This window comes from Macaca fascicularis, chromosome 15, assembly GCF_037993035.2.
Source record: "Macaca fascicularis isolate 582-1 chromosome 15, T2T-MFA8v1.1".
In the NCBI taxonomy this organism is placed as follows: domain Eukaryota; kingdom Metazoa; phylum Chordata; class Mammalia; order Primates; family Cercopithecidae; genus Macaca; species Macaca fascicularis.
The window spans coordinates 86,607,298-86,614,790 of record NC_088389.1 but is presented as its reverse complement, the minus strand read 5'-3'; the positions used below and the strand labels follow the sequence as shown (position 1 = coordinate 86,614,790).

At 37.5% G+C, this 7,493-nt stretch overlaps 1 non-coding gene across 1 annotated transcript; it reads right to left on the bottom strand.

The window, feature by feature from the left end:
- Positions 1–3,870: 3,870 nt before the first annotated feature.
- LOC123569303 (U2 spliceosomal RNA) lies at positions 3,871–4,056 on the bottom strand. The gene has a single exon (XR_006692939.2). It is a non-coding gene; the product is annotated as a U2 spliceosomal RNA (small nuclear RNA).
- Positions 4,057–7,493: the final 3,437 nt, after the last annotated feature.

Sequence of the window (7,493 nt, the reverse complement as noted above, 5' to 3'; positions counted from 1 at the left end):
GTTTCTTAGTCCTGAGTTCTAGTTTGATTGCACTGTGGTCTGAGAGACAGTTTGTTATAATTTCTGTTCTTGTACATTTGCTGAGGAGTGCTTTACTTCCAATTACGTGGTCAATTTTGAAGTACGATGTGGTGCTGAGAAGAATGTATATTCTGTTGATTTGGGGTGGAGAGTTCTATAGATGTCTATTAGGTCTGCTTGCTGCAGAGATGAGTTCAATTCCTGGATATCCTTGTTAACTTTCTGTCTCGTTGATCTGTCTAATGTTGACAGTGGAGTGTTGAAGTCTCCCATTATTATTGTATGGGAGTCTAAGTCTCTTTGTAAGTCTCTAAGGACTTGCTTGATGAATCTGGGTGCTCCTGTATTGGGTGCATATATATTTAGGATAGTTAGCTCTTCCTGTTGAATTGATCCCTTTACCATTATGTAATGGCCTTCTTTGTCTCTTTTGATCTTTGATGGTTTAAAGTCTGTTTTATCAGAGACTAGTATTGCAACCCCCGCTTTTTTTTGTTCTCCATTTGCTTGGTAAATCTTCCTCCATCCCTTTATTTTGAGCCTATGTATGTCTCTGCATGTGAGATAGGTCTCCTGAATACAGCAGACTGATGGGTCTTGACTCTTTATCCACTTTGCCAGTCTGTGTCTTTTAATTGGAGCATTTAGTCCATTTACATTTAAGGTTAAGATTGTTATGTGTGAACTTGATCCTGCCATTATGATATTAACTGGTTATTTTGCTCGTCAGTTGATGCAGTTTCTTCCTAGCCTCAATGGTCTTTACATTTTGACATGTTTTTGCAATGGCTGGTACCGGTTGTTCCTTTCCATGTTTAGTGCTTCCTTCAGGGTCTCTTGTAAGGCAGGCCTAGTGGTGACAAAATCTCTCAGCATTTGCTTATCTGTAAAGGATTTTATTTCTCCTTCACTTATGAAACTTAGTTTGGCTGGATATGAAATTCTGGGTTGAAAATTCTTTTCTTTAAGAATGTTGAATATTGGCCCCCACTCTCTTCTGGCTTGGAGAGTTTCTGCCGAGAGATCTGCTGTTAGTCTGATGGGCTTCCCTTTGTGGGTAACCGGACCTTTCTCTCTGGCTGCCCTTAAGATTTTTTCCTTCATTTCAACTTTGGTGAATCTGGCAATTATGTGTCTTGGAGTTGCTCTTCTCGAGGAGTATCTTTGTGGCGTTCTCTGTATTTCCTGGATTTGAATGTTGGCCTGCCCTACTAGGTTGGGGAAGTTCTCCTGGATGATATCCTGAAGAGTGTTTTCCAACTTGGTTCCATTTTCCCCCTCACTTTCAGGCACCCCAATCAGACGTAGATTTGGTCTTTTTACATAATCCCATACTTCTTGCAGGCTTTGTTCATTTCTTTTTCTTCTTTTTTCTTTTGGTTTCTCTTCTCGCTTCATTTCATTCATTTGATCCTCAATCGCAGATACTCTTTCTTCCAGTTGATCGAGTCGGTTACTGAAGCTTGTGCATTTGTCACGTATTTCTCGTGTCATGGTTTTCATCTCTTTCATTTCATTTATGACCTTCTCTGCATTAATTACTCTAGCCATCAATTCTTCCACTTTTTTTTCAAGATTTTTAGTTTCTTTACACTGGGTACGTAATTCCTCCTTTAGCTCTGAGAAATTTGATGGACTGAAGCCTTCTTCTCTCATCTCGTCAAAGTCATTCTCCGTCCAGCTTTGATCCGTTGCTGGCGATGAGCTGCGCTCCTTTGCCGGGGGAGATGCGCTCTTATTTTTTGAATTTCCAGCTTTTCTGCCCTGCTTTTTCCCCATCTTTGTGGTTTTATCTGCCTCTGGTTTTGATGATGGTGATGTACTGATGGGGTTTTGGTGTAGGTGTCCTTCCTGTTTGATAGTTTTCCTTCTAACAGTCAGGACCCTTAGCTGTAGGTCTGTTGGAGATTGCTTGAGGTCCACTCCAGACTCTGTTTGCCTGGTTATCAGCAGCAGAGGCTGCAGAAGATAGAATATTTCTGAACAGCGAGTGTACCTATCTGATTCTTGCTTTGGAAGCTTCCTCTCAGGGGTGTACTCCACCCTGTGAGGTGTGGGGTGTCAGACTGCCCCTAGTGGGGGATGTCTCCCAGTTAGGCTACTCAGGGGTCAGGGACCCACTTGAGCAGGGAGTCTGTCCCTTCTCAGATCTCAACCTCCGTGTTGGGAGATCCACTGCTCTCTTCAAAGCTGTCAGACAGAGTCGTTTGTGTCTGCAGAGGTTTCTGCTGCGTTTGTTATTGTTTACTGTGCCCTGTCCCCAGAGGTGGAGTCTACAGAGACAGGCAGGTTTCCTTGAGCTGCTGTGAGCTCCACCCAGTTCGAGCTTCCCAGCAGCTTTGTTTACTTACTTAAGCCTCAGCAATGGCGGGCGCCCCTCCCCCAGCCTCGCTGCTGCCTTGCCGGTAGATCACAGACTGCTGTGCTAGCAATGAGGGAGGCTCCGTGGGTGTGGGACCCTCCCGGCCAGGTGTGGGATATGATTTCCTGGTGTGCCTGTTTGGTTAAAGCGCAGTATTGGGGTGGGAGTTACCCGATTTTCCAGGTGTTGTGTGTCTCAGTTCCCCTGGCTAGGAAAAGGGATTCCCTTCCCCCTTGCACTTCCCAGGTGAGGCAATGCCTTGCCCTGCTTCAGCTCTCGCTGGTCGGGCTGCAGCAGCTAACCAGCACCAATCGTCCGGCACTCCCCAGTGAGATGAACCCAGTACCTCAGTTGAAAATGCAGAAATCACCGGTCTTCTGTGTCGCTCGTGCTGGGAGTTGGAGACTGGAGCTGTTCCTATTCGGCCATCTTGCTCCGCCCCCTCGAATTTTGATATATTTTACTTTCATTTTCATTTTATTCAAAATATTTTCAAATTTCTCTTAACAGTTTTTCTTTGACCCATGTGTTATGTGTAAGTGTGTTGTTTAATATACATGCATTTTTCAATTTTTTCTCTTATCTCTCCTGTATTGATTTCTAATTTTATCCCATTGTGGTCTAAAAATTGACATTGTTTGTTTAATGAATTATCTTAAAATTTGTAACAATGTTGGTTTCTCAAGAGTTTACAAGATTTGTCTATATTGTTCTTTAATTTACATTTACTGCCTTCACAATGCATGCAGCTTAGAAATTAAGTAACAGAAGAGCAAAACATTCAGTTACTGAACTTCAGTTTGTATTATTAGCAGTGAAAATGTGTAATACACAGTGCATAGAAGACAAAAACTATATAGGACAATAGTATTGTTTTGTTATTGTATAGATGTGCATGTATGTGTTATTGCAAAGGGTCAAACTAGAATTCTATATTTAACAGAAACAAAGATATCTATAGCATCTGACCTCTATTATTTTCTTCTTTATTTACTCTCTTTCTGGTTGGAAGAAAAAAAAGGCAGGATTTTTTTCCCAGAAGACAACAGTATGCCTATTTACAAATGAAGGTGTTTTTACCATTGGGTCAGAAACTATCAGATATTCACTGATGCCTGTTTCCTCTTTTCTCTGGGCATGTAGCATTTCCTCCATTACCTGTAGATAAAGAATCTGAGTTACAATTGTAGTGATATCATCTGCCTGGTAGTGATTATTTTTTTCTTTTTGCTTCTTTGCCTAAACTTTTTCTTTCTCCTTTTTCTTTCTCTTTCCTTCCTTCCTTCCTTCCTTCCTTCCTTCCTTCCTTCCTTCCTTCCTTCCTTCCTTCCTTCCTTCCTTCCTTCCCTCCTTCTTTCTCTCTTTTCTTTTTCTTTCTTTCTTTCTTTCTTTCTTTCTTTTCTTTCTTTCTTCCTTGTTTCTTTCTGTCTTTTTTCCTTCTTTTTTTTCTTTCTTTCATTCTTTCTCTCTTTCTCTCTCTCTTTTTTCTTCTGTCTCTTCCTAGCAGTACTGCATTGCCAGGTTAATGTATGGAGTAGACAAAACAAACTTATGTTCCATTTGCTATTTCAAACAATCCATTTAATATTGTCCTGAGAACAGGAACATATAAGATATTTAACTGATAAGAACAGATACTATACTTGATCTTAATTGAAAGGCTGAGAAGTGATTTCTTTCTTTTGCTTGATGCAGTCTCTAATGACAAGGTTCTAAGAGGTGGTGGACTCTCAGAGATAAATAGCCAAGGTCTTTAAGTTACTACTTACAGGAAAGGGAGAGATTGTCAGCCAGTCTGAACCATAAGTTAGGACAATTACATGAGAAAAGTATACAATTAGATTTGATTAAGCCACTAAAATTTTGGAGATTTTTAGATAATTAAGTCAAGACTCCTAAACAATACAACCATAATATGCTTAGCTACACAGAATTGAACAATCATAGCTATACATATATCTAATCAAGATTATATTAAGTGTGATCTTTGAACAAATGTGAGATGTCACCTATATTATAATTAGCATGTCTGGCCAGATATAGCTAATAAAACATTGTGATGATTCTGACATGACTATATCATCAGCCTTCAGCAACTATAATACATAGAAGACAATAAATGATAATCCAGATGCTGATGATATAAGCACAATTCAGAGAAAAACATTTTTCTAAGCCCTTTATCATAAACCATTTCATGCATGTTTATGTGTATTAAGGCCTAACTTAATTATTTTTTAAATGTTTGTAAGTTAAACATAGCTTTTACTTATTCCTTGGTTTAGGAAAAAAATAGTTTGTAGTAAAGTCATGCTTGCAGATACTCATATAGAGAAATGGAGACCTAAGTAATTTGGACCAACCTCCCTGCTAAGAAAAGCTAGAAATTCAGGCAATATTTTTGTTTTGTTTTGTTTTTTAAACTCATTAGGTAGAAACAGGAAACTAATAAGGCAGTAAAGGAGCATATAAATAAAAAAAGGAGTAGTACTGGTATTTAGCTACTTTCCCCCTAGAAGCATCTAGTAATTCCAGAAGAGGAAGCTGATATATAAAAAAAGTTAAACAGATACTTTGACAGCCTAGAGGAAATAGGGAACAAAAAAAATGGAGTCCAGAAAAATGGCAAGTAGAAGAAGCTTTTAAACCCCCTACACTTTATCTTAAGACCATAAAATGATAATTTACACTGGTGAGAATGAATCAGAAATATACTAGCATGTTCAAAAACTGCAGCCTTGCTCTAAATAATCTAAACTTTTCTGAACAGATTAAGGTTATCACACGTTGCTATTGCCCTTGACATACAATAAAAGTAAACAAACATCCTCTTTACAGGGATGTAAATTAATTCTACTCCTTGAAATATCTCTATAATTCTTATATATGGTATTCACTATACTTTACACCTTACTTGGAAGGAAACAAAACTCATTATTTTTACAAAGCAAAACACAATAAAAAATAAAAATAGACCTGGAAGAGGTCCAGAAAATGTAATTATGTAGATAATGCTTAACATGTTCTAAAAGATAGAAGATAAGATAGGCAAATATGGCAGAGAACTGAAAAGTATATAAATCAATAAAATAAATGTGTTTAACAAAAGAATACACTAAGCTGAAGAGTGAATAATGAGCTGGAAGATAGGTTTGAAGAAAATATCCAGAATGAATATAAGAAGTAAAACATGAATAACAATTAAGGGATAGAGGATAATACGTAGTTACAGTTATGTGGTCTAATCTGGGTAACTGGAGACTGAAAAATAAGAGAGAGAAAATAAGGCTGAATAGTTGAAGAAACAATGCCTGAGGATTATTCAAACAGATGAAAGATAGCCAGCTAAAGCCTTAGAATCCAAATAAGAATGAGGCGAAAACAAACTAATGTAGATTTATCACAATTCAGCTACCAAATAAAGGCATAGAAGAGTATACAAGGCAGCCAGGAATTGAAAAATAAGGATATCAGAGACACTAAGAATAGACTAAGTGAGCTCAATCTTCGCTGAATATTTTTTCTTCAATTTAGACCTAATTTTCAGTGGACTGAGCAACTAAATAGAATTCTTTAACCAGAGTCTTTGGAAGATTCATGTGAATCAGAAAGTAAAGTCGAAGTTTAGCTATACTAAGACAGTCACAACTTGAGGGAACAAGATCATGTAGAAAAAAGAACTTCAGAGAAATGATGTCAAAATCTGGTCTGCGTCAACACACTAATGGATTTTTTTTCTTAGACTGTGCATGAGGCTAAGAAGCTATGAAACTAAGAACATTCAACAATCCCTTTGTACTAGGAATACAAAGATTAGAGTTCAAAGACCATGAGGTCATTATTTGAGACCTCATATGGGGCACATTTTAAGAGTAAGGGCAAACCACAAATAATAAACCTTAATAAAATTAAATGCAGCCCCTAATTATTACTATCTCTACTTCAAATAATGTAATCAGACTATATATAACCTTTCATTGTAGAAAGATGAAATCAAGATAAAATCAATGAAACCCATTAGAACAGCACTTTCCAATAAAACTATGGTTTATGGTAGAAGCTGTACTGTCAAAAAATGTAGTCACTAGCCATACAGATTATGGAGTTTTCAGATACAAGTAACTTGATTTATTACAGAAGTTATCCAGAGAGAAATAGAGAAGAGCAGTGAAGAAGCAGGTTAAGAAAGAGAAAGGAGCCAAGCAAGGGTGTTATTTCAAGTAAAATTCCCATGTCACCCTGATGCCACAGGAAACTTTGACACATAAATTGCACCAAGGAATTTGTCCTACTTCAAAGAAGACCCTACAATGTTCTATTTATTTATCAATCTGTCATTGAATATAGACTCCTCTAAAGGAGCAAAATTTCCTAGGAAATCTTGGTTCTTTCCATGCCTAAGTAGAGTCATCTGAGAAACTGTGATGTGAATGATAAGGATTGAAGTACAGGGAAGCTAGAGAATGGACAGAGGAATGAATACCCTGGTGTGCAAGTGCTGACAGCAGGCTCCACAGCAGAAAGGTAATGCACACAATGACAGCGATTTCTCACATAAATTGTAGCAGCAACACCCAGGAACTTGTTAGAAGTGCGAATTCTCAGATCAATGTTCTCCATCTTGTCATTTATCTCTTTTTAAATATTACTATTTTAAGTATTATTTAAAAATTTATCATGTGGAATTTTGTTATCTGAAGCTCCCACAAATTATTATCTATGGTATTTTAAAAGTATTCTTTCAATCAGTATGTTTTTAATATGCCAATAAATTTTTAATTCAATGTTGGTTTTTTGACATCACATTATTTTGGTCCTTTCTGTCTTACTTAGGATTTTTCATTTATACATGAGCCACTCTATGTGTTTCAGGGAAGAATTTGAATCTTACACTATAATTATAATATAAGAACTGGGAGACCAAAGAATAGGGAGCGTGTTTCTGTTTTTCAGAAAAATGGAACGTGCAGGAATTTCAAGGGAGGCATCACAGGTGACAGCAGCTTCTGAAAAACAGAGTGTGTGGTTCTCAGAGAGACGGGTGAACAGTCCTGGCAAAACCCCACGTCTGTCATATACAAATGCCACATGCCTATTCTAAGCTTTTGCC